Genomic DNA, 8927 nt, shown 5'->3' on the forward strand with positions numbered 1-8927 from the left:
AATAAGCCACATCAGAAGTTTTCAGAGTAACTACCAAGTTAGTGGGCCAGAAGTTACCACAAAAATGTAACTCCCAACGTTTCCACTAATTCTACTATTCAGAAGCATAAAATCCAGCTTCTGGACTTCAGATGCTGATGTCATCGTCAGAAGCGAGTTTTCCTCAGAACCTCAATAAAGAGCTTCTGATGGACCACTGCTTCTGAACTAACTTCAGAACCTAAAATCCTATTCAGGAGCAAGCATACATTTAATCAGACACAAAGTGCATGTTCAAATTTTTCTTTATAAAATCAAACCTTTCAACAGTTAAAGGCTTAGTAAATATATCAGCCCATTGATTCTCAGTATCAATGAATTGTATATCTAAAATTCCTTTTTGAACATAATCTCTGATAAAATGATGTTTGATTTCAATATGCTTAGCTCTTGAATGCAAAATTGGATTTTTAGACAAACAAATAGCAGCAGTATTATCACAGTAAATGGGAATACTGTTAGCAGTTATCTGATAGTCTTCCAACTGATGTTTCAACCAAAGTAGTTGTGTACAACAACTTGCAGCTGAAATGTATTCTGCTTCTGCTGTAGACATAACAATAGTTGTTTGTCTTTTGCTAGCCCAGGATATAAGATTATCACCCAGAAATTGACAATTGCCACTGGTTGACTTTCTTTCAATCCTATCACCAGCGTAATCAGCATCACAGAATCCAATTAGCTTATAATCTGAGGATTTCCTATAAAGGAGTCCAAGATTAGTTGTTCCTTTCAAATACCTGAAGATTCTCTTGACAGCAGTCATATGAGATTCTCTAGGATCTGATTGGAATCTTGCACACAAGCATACACTGAATAAAATATCTGGCCTAGATGCAGTAAGGTATAACAAAGAACCAATCATACCTTTGTACAGCTTCTGATCTACTTTAGCTCCTTCATCTTCTTTGCTTAAGGTGCACGTAGGATGCATTGGAGTGTTCATCACTTTACAATCTTCAAGCTTGAACTTCTTCAGAAGCTCCTTTGTATACTTTGATTGATGAACATAGACTCCATCTTTGCATTGATTAATTTGAATGCCAAGGAAGAACTTCAGCTCTCCCATCATGCTCATTTCAAATTCATCCTGCATTAACTTAGAAAATTCCTTGCAAAGAGATGCATTAGTAGAACCAAATATTATATCATCAACATATATCTGCACAACAAGAATATCTTTCCCAAGGGTCCTTCTGAAGAGTGTTGTATCAACCTGTCCTCTTTTAAAATCATTTTTGATTAAGAAATTACTTGGTCTATCATACCAAGCTCTGGGAGCTTGTTTCAAGCCATATAGTGATTTCTTCAGTTTAAAAACATGGTCAGGATATTTAATATCCTCAAATCCAGGAGGTTGCTTGACATATACTTCTTCTTCTATGATACCATTAAGAAATGCACTCTTGACATCCATTTGATATAATATTATGCCATGATTAACTGCATAGGAAAGAAGTAACCTGATTGCTTCCAATCTTGCAACTGGAGCAAATGTTTCAGTGTAATCAATGTCTTCTTGTTGACTATACCCTTGTGCAACAAGTCTTTCTTTGTTTCTTGTTACTTCTCCTTGCTCATTCAACTTATTTCTGAATACCCATTTTGTTCCAATAATGTTCTTGTGCTGAGGTTTGGGTACCAGATCCTACACATCATTTCTTTGAAATTGATTCAACTCTTCTTGCATAGCTAAGATCCATCCATCATCTGAAAGTTCTTCATCAACTGTTGTAGGTTCAATCGTTGAGATCAGTCGAATCATTGACTCTTCTTGTTTGAAGTATGATCTTGTTCTTCTTGGACTATCTTTGTTTCCAATGATTAGTTCCTCAGGATGTGAAGACTTGTGCTTGAAAGTGTTTCTGGGAGGATCTGCTTGATGTGAGCCATCTTGTGCTTCATCAGAAGCAGCTTCATCGTGTGCTTCTGATGTGGGTTCAGCTTCTGGACTTTCTTCAGATTCAGCTATCTGATTAGGTTCTGGAGTAGCTTCAGGAACCTGTATCTCTGCAAAACTTTCACCTTGCTTTGAAGTTTTATCTTCAAGCTCTTTGTCATCAAATTTTACGTGCATAGATTCTTCAACACAAAGTGTTTCTGAATTATACACTCTATATGCCTTTGACCTTTCAGAGTAACCTAAAAAGATTCCTCTTTAGGCCTTGGCATCAAATTTCTTTAGGTAGAGCTTGTTATTTAGAATGTAACATGTACATCCAAATTGATGAAAGTAAGAGATATTGGGTTTCCTTCCTTTAAAGAGTTCATATGCTGTTTTCTCCAAAATAGGTCTGATATAGATCCTGTTTTGAACATAACATGCTGTATTCACTGCTTCTGCCCAAAAATGTTTTGGTAAATTGTTTTCATGGATCATGGTGCTGGCCATTTCTTGTAAAGTTCTATTCTTTCTCTCTACAACCCCATTTTTTTGTGGAGTTCTAGGAGAAGAGAATTCATGGACAATTCCATTTTCACAAAAAGCTTCAAATGGCTCATTTTCAAAATCTCCACCATGATCACTTCTGACTTTCAAAATCTTTGATTCCTTTTTAGATTGAATTTGAGTGCAGAAACTACTGAATACATCACAAGCAACATCTTTACTCTTTAGGAATTTCACCCAAGTCCATCTGCTATAATCATCAACAATGACTAATCCATATTTACTTCCATATAAGGATGCAGTACTTACTGGTCCAAATAAATCAATATGGAGTAGTTCTAAGGGTCTGGAGGTTGAAACAATGTCTTTGGTTTTAAAAGATGATTTCACAATTTTCCCTCTCTGACATGCACCACTGAGTGTATCTGAATGATAGTCAATGTCTGGTAGGCCTTTGACAAGTTGTAACTTACTAAGCTTAGAGATTAATGTCCAGTTAGCATGTCCCAACCTTCTGTGCCACATCCATTTCTTATCATTCACTGATAGAAGGCAAATCACCTTCTGATCAGCCAGTTCAGAAAAATTGATTTTGTAGACATTGTCAACTATCTTTCCCTTGAACACAATGGATTTGTCTTCCTTGTTGATTACAGTACAGTTGGTTTTCTCAAAAAGCACATCATAACCATTATCACAAAATTGGCTAATGCTCAAAAGGTTATGTTCAAGACCATCTACCAACCATACATTATTAATTGAGGTAGAGGAATTACCAATAGTTCCTATACCTATGATATTGCCAAATTGGTTGCCTCCAAATTTCACACTTCCTCCTTCCTTCATTATTAGGTTGAGGAAGCTGGACTTTTCTCCTGTCATGTGTCTTGAGCAACCACTGTCTAGGTACCATGATCTTTGCTTTGGCACTGCTCTTAGACATACCTGCATCATTAACATTTTCAGATTTAGGTACCCATTGTTCTTTGGGTCCAGAAAGGTTAGTACTTGAGGCTTTACTCTTCACTTCCTGTACCTTGTGCTGTGAGTTGAATTGCTTCTGATTAACCATCACCTTAAGTTTTGGTACTTCAGAAGCAGTAATTGTCTTCTTCTGAAACTTGGACTTCAGAACCTCAGATTTTGGTTTCACCAGACTCTGAGGAACATGTTCTGATCTTTTCAGGATCCTGATCTTTGAAGTCTTAGTATCAGTTTTGATCATAGCCTTTGGCTTAATGTTCTTTGGCTTTGAGGTGATCTTAGCCTTAGAGCTAGAAGCTTCAGGTTCTGATTGAACAACAGTTTCCAACTCAGCACCTTCAGGTACAAAGAAGGTTTTCAATCCTTCCTTAATGCATTCACAACATGCTTTGAGACTGATTTCATTTGGTTTCCCTCATGAAAAAATAATCCCTTTGCCATTGTTTCTGTAAATGCTATAGATCATAGAAGCCACTCTGCTTCTGTCAATGTCAGATATGATAAAATCTTCAAGAGCAATTTCATGGTTGCTTAAAGGTTTTTCATTACACTTTTCATGTAGCTTCTGACATAAGAACCTGAGCTGATCTTCATAAGTTTTACACATGAAGTCAAAGCCCCTAAGTCCTTGCTCAGAAGCTTTCAGATCCAATAGAGTTGATTTTTGTTGTTTTACCAAATCAGCATATTTTTCTTTTAAATCCTTCAACTCATTGGTTCTTACTTCAAAATGTGTAAGAAGTTCTTTAAGTGACTCAACAAGTTCATCTCTGGGAATCTTAGAATATACCTCATTTTCATCTTCAGAATCTGATTCTGATCCAGCTTCTGAAGTTGCCGTAGCAACTAACCCAACAACTATCTTTGCATCTTCATCAGCTTCCTCTTTATCAGATCCAGATTCACTTCCTAAATCATCCCAGGTTGCCATTAAACTCTGCTTAATCTGCTTCTTGAATTTGCTTGGTTTGAACGTTGACTTCTTTGACTTGTCCTTTGACTTCTCCTTCTGAAGATCAGGGCATTCAGCAATAAAGTGTCCAGGCTTCTTACAGTTGAAGCATCCCTTCTGATCTTCTTTCCTTGAGCTTCTGGAGTTACTCTTTCTGGCTAGAAACTTTATGTTCTTCTTGGCCAGATACTGAAATCTGTTGGAGAGCATGGCCATTTCAGCAGCATCTGGTTCAGAATCTGAACTTGATTGTTCTTCCTCTTCAGATTCAACCACTTTGAGAGCTCTTGATGACTTGCCTTTGGATGGAAGATATATTGATTTACTCTTCTTAGTAGACTCATGTTCATTAAGACTTAACTCATGAACTTTGAGAGAACTAACAAGATCTTCGACACTTAAAGTGTTTAAATCTTTAGCTTCCTCAATGGTAGTCACCTTTGGTCTCCATCTAGCAGGCAAGCTTCTAAGTATCTTGCTCACATGATCAGAAGCAACATAACTCTTCTTCAAGATTTGTAGCCCAGAGACTAAGGTTTGAAACCTAGAGTACATCTACTCAATAGTTTCATCATCCTTCATCTTGAATAACTCATACTGATGTACAAGCATGAGAGCCTTTGCTTCTTTGACCTTCTTGCTGCCTTCATAGTTTGAACAGAGAGAAGAAAACATAGCTTTAGCAGTGGACTTGTCACTCATCTTCATATATTCTGCTTTAGGAATAACAGTGACAAGTGCTCCTCTGATAATATGATGCTTCTTGTAGAGTTTCTTCAACTCAGGAGTATGTTTCTTTCTATCAACAGCAGCTCCTTCTTCATCAAGAACTAAGCCACCAACTCCTTCTTCTAGTATATCCCATAGTCCTTCATCTAAGCTCATGATATAACTATAGAAGTTGGTTTTCCACCAAGAAAATTCTTTAGCATCTCCGTTGAACTTTGGAATCTTTCCAACACTGGATTTCTTACTGTCATTATAATCATGTGAAACATTATTATAGCTAGTTTGACCAGTAGTAGAAGATTCAGTAGACATGTTTTTCTCAGATCTTGGACTGTTACACTGTTAGGTGTTATCAATAGAACCAAGGCTCTATATACCAATTGAAGGTGAGAAAAACACAAGAAGGGGGGTTGAATTGTGTTTTGAAAAATTATTCGTTTCTCCTAAAACTGAACACACTGATCAGAAGCTAAGTGAAACAGCTTCTGAAGTGATAATCAGAATCTGAATGCAGCGAAATAAAACAGAGAGAGAGAAGAAGAACGACACAAAGCAATTATACTGGTTCCTTCCACAATCCGGAAGTAGTCCAGTCCCCCTTGCACTTCCAAGGAGATTTCACTAAGAGTAATATCTGATTACAATTGCTCAAGCACACCTGCAAGAGACTTCCTTTGCTCAAGCACACTTTGCAAGAGTCTTCCTATGCTCAAGAACACAATCAAGAGACTTCCCTGCTCAAGCACAACTGCAAGAGACTTCTAACTAAACAAAATTACACAGAAAATTGTTTAAGGTTGAACACTTGATATACAATAAGAGGTGCTCACAATACAAATCAGATACAGACTCAATGACTTAAGAATTTCTAAGATATGACTTTGAGACACAGAAATTCTAAGTGAATGCAGAACAATTTCAGCAGAGGTTTGGCACTTGTAAAAATGTTGTGAGTCTTTCGTTCAGCGTTCTTGCATTACCAAAACTATAAGTCTTCACTCCTTTATATAGAGGTGTGAAAGAGACGTTGTGAAATTGCCAGCATATCAAAGAGTCGTTGTTGAAGCTTGATCTTTCACCAATGATCTTTTGCCTGATTTGGTTGTTGTCCTATGAAGAACCAATTTGAAATCCATTCCCATTGTGAAGGAACATCTTTACAGGCGTAGCTGTTATTCTGGAGATGTTTTCTTGTCCAGTAGCGTAGACGCAAAAACAGAGTAGTGGAGAAGGTGGTAGTACAGTTCGTACAAAGTACAATGTCAACGCTTTCGTCCAAAATTGCAAGCACATGTCTTCAAACACCTTTGAAATAACCGTTGCAAAATTCCACTAATCTTTTGCTGTCCTTTGATGAATTTCGATCCATGACACAACTCTTGAATCCTTGAATTTCTCAAATTCAGTTGATCTTCAGCTTCTGGTGAAATGGCTTCTGATGAGGCAGCTTCTGATAACGCAGCTTCTGATGATGCAGCTTCTGATAACGTAGCTTCTGATGATATGGCACTTCTGGACCTCTTGTTTTCAGGAGCACTATTCTTCAGGAGCACTTTACTCTCTTCAGGAGTAGCTTTACTTCAGGAGCGCTTTTTCTCTTCAGGAGCAAGTTGCCTTCAGGAGCGTCTAAGCTTCAATTTTGTTGATTCCTTTTGCTCTTTATTTGCTCATTCATACCCACTTAAAGATGTAACTTTTTAATTATGGTCCTGTACACTTGAACAAATATTAGCTAGTCCAATTTACAATTTTTAATACCTTGTTATCATCAAAACTCTTTAAGGTTCATTGTTAAACACATTTTGTTCCAACACAAAAGACTACACCCCCATCTGCTCCTCCTCCCACGCCAACAACATATGCTTCCATTTCCAACCATTCTTCCCCACTCCCAGACCTAATAACACATCTTAACCACTTCCACCCGACTCGTTCTCAGATAAGTCAAATAACAGTCTAAACTTGTCACGCAACACATCGCCTTCTAACCACTGATCTAACCAGAATAACATCTTAATCCCATCGCCCACCACCCTGACCTTCTTCTCGTCAAACCAACTTCCCACACACAGTCCTACACCTCTACGAATTTCCAAGATATCATTCCCCCAACTCGATACTATTCTCCCTCCCTCCTTCACTTTACCTAAGAATTAATAATGTTCTTTAATTTTTTTTAACTGAATAAAGTGTAAGGAGGACATTAAGGAGAGACTAGACATCCCGACCAAGTCAGCATCCCCAAGCAACTCCCATCATATGTCACTTACTCATAATGATATATAGGAGAATGCTAAGTAGTTCCCTTGGGGCACTGGTTAGAGTACTAAAATAAGTAACTTTGCAAGAAAAAATTGTGTAATTATTGCTAAGACAAAAGTAAAAACTTGCATTTATATGACAAAATTTCTACTAATGGATTTCTTAACCATTGCCCTCAGGGCATTGGTTAGCGAAACCCATATTATTAAAATGCATGGAATCCATTAGTAAGAGAAAATTTCTTTTTCCTAATTATTACTAAGACAAAATTTCTACTAATGGATGCCTATAACCACAGCCCTTGGGCATTGGTTAGAGTAATATACATTATTAAAAATGAAAAAATATGTACAAGAGCGGACCAAACCAAAACCTTCTTAAAAAACCCATAAAAAAAACCAAAAAACAACATAAAAAGACAACAAAAAAAGGTTATGAAAAGCGAAAATTAGGTAATACATAACGGTCCCTAAAGTTATCTGGGTTAAAAACCAGCATAGAATCCCACCAAACCATATCAATTATATAATGACCATGATTTGCGAACTTGTCTGCACAACCATTGCCTTCCATAAAAATGAAGGATGAAATCACTCCAAGATCAAGAGAGATATAATTTCAAAGCATTTCTAGATTTGGAATTGCCAATTTATGTCAATATTCCAGTACAAAATCTTAATTCAAAAAAATTAAAAGGATCATATGACCCTTAAGCAAATTTTATTATTAATTTAACAGTATTTTAATAATTTCCTCATAAAATATATTAGATTAATTGAAAGTTTTGTTTAACCAAAAAAAGTAACATGAATTTCAATACCCGTCACTTTCAGTGATACACGCAAGCACGATGAAAAAAATTGCAGCAGCATGTATTTGTTTAAAAAAAACTAAGTCAAATCCGTACTAGTAGGGAAAGTGGGAAATTTTAACAGATAAAAAACAATAAAATTATGTAAATCGCTGATTAGTTCTTCTATAGCACTTTTTAAGACATTTAAATGCAAACTTTTTATAAAAATTTGTTTAATTTGAGCATTAAAAATTAGAATATTTATTTTTTTTTTATGAAAAAATTTCTTACTTTAGAATCCTTAAAAAATACTCGTGACTCTCGTTAATTAACAAGACCTTCAAAATATAACTTAGTATATAAGGTTCTATGAGAGTGCCTCGTTTTGAAAAGCCGAAATAGCACGAGTGTGGTAATAAAATCGAGTTAAGATCATCTTCATTTCTTGTATTTTGAAAGTTAAAGACGTAGAAAAGTTTAAAAAAGTATAAAATAATTAATGATGGTGAAATCCACTTAGTGGTAGGACCCACTATCAATTTTTTGTATTTATCTCTGTTTAAATTGTATACTCCATTTAATTTGTCAAATAGAAATGATCCTAACCAATAAAGAATTATGATTTTCTTACAAAATCAATAACAAAATGCCTCGTTTGATTTTATGTGTCATCTCTATCCATTATTAAATTTGATCCGATTTTTATTTGATTTTATTTCCTTAATTTAATCCATTAAGGAAAGTTCCTATGTCATTCTTATCCACTATTAAATGCAGGT

This window comes from Medicago sativa, chromosome 4 (genome assembly GCF_051527215.1).
Source record: "Medicago sativa cultivar Bolivia chromosome 4, Bolivia_mono, whole genome shotgun sequence".
Lineage (NCBI taxonomy): Eukaryota > Viridiplantae > Streptophyta > Magnoliopsida > Fabales > Fabaceae > Medicago > Medicago sativa.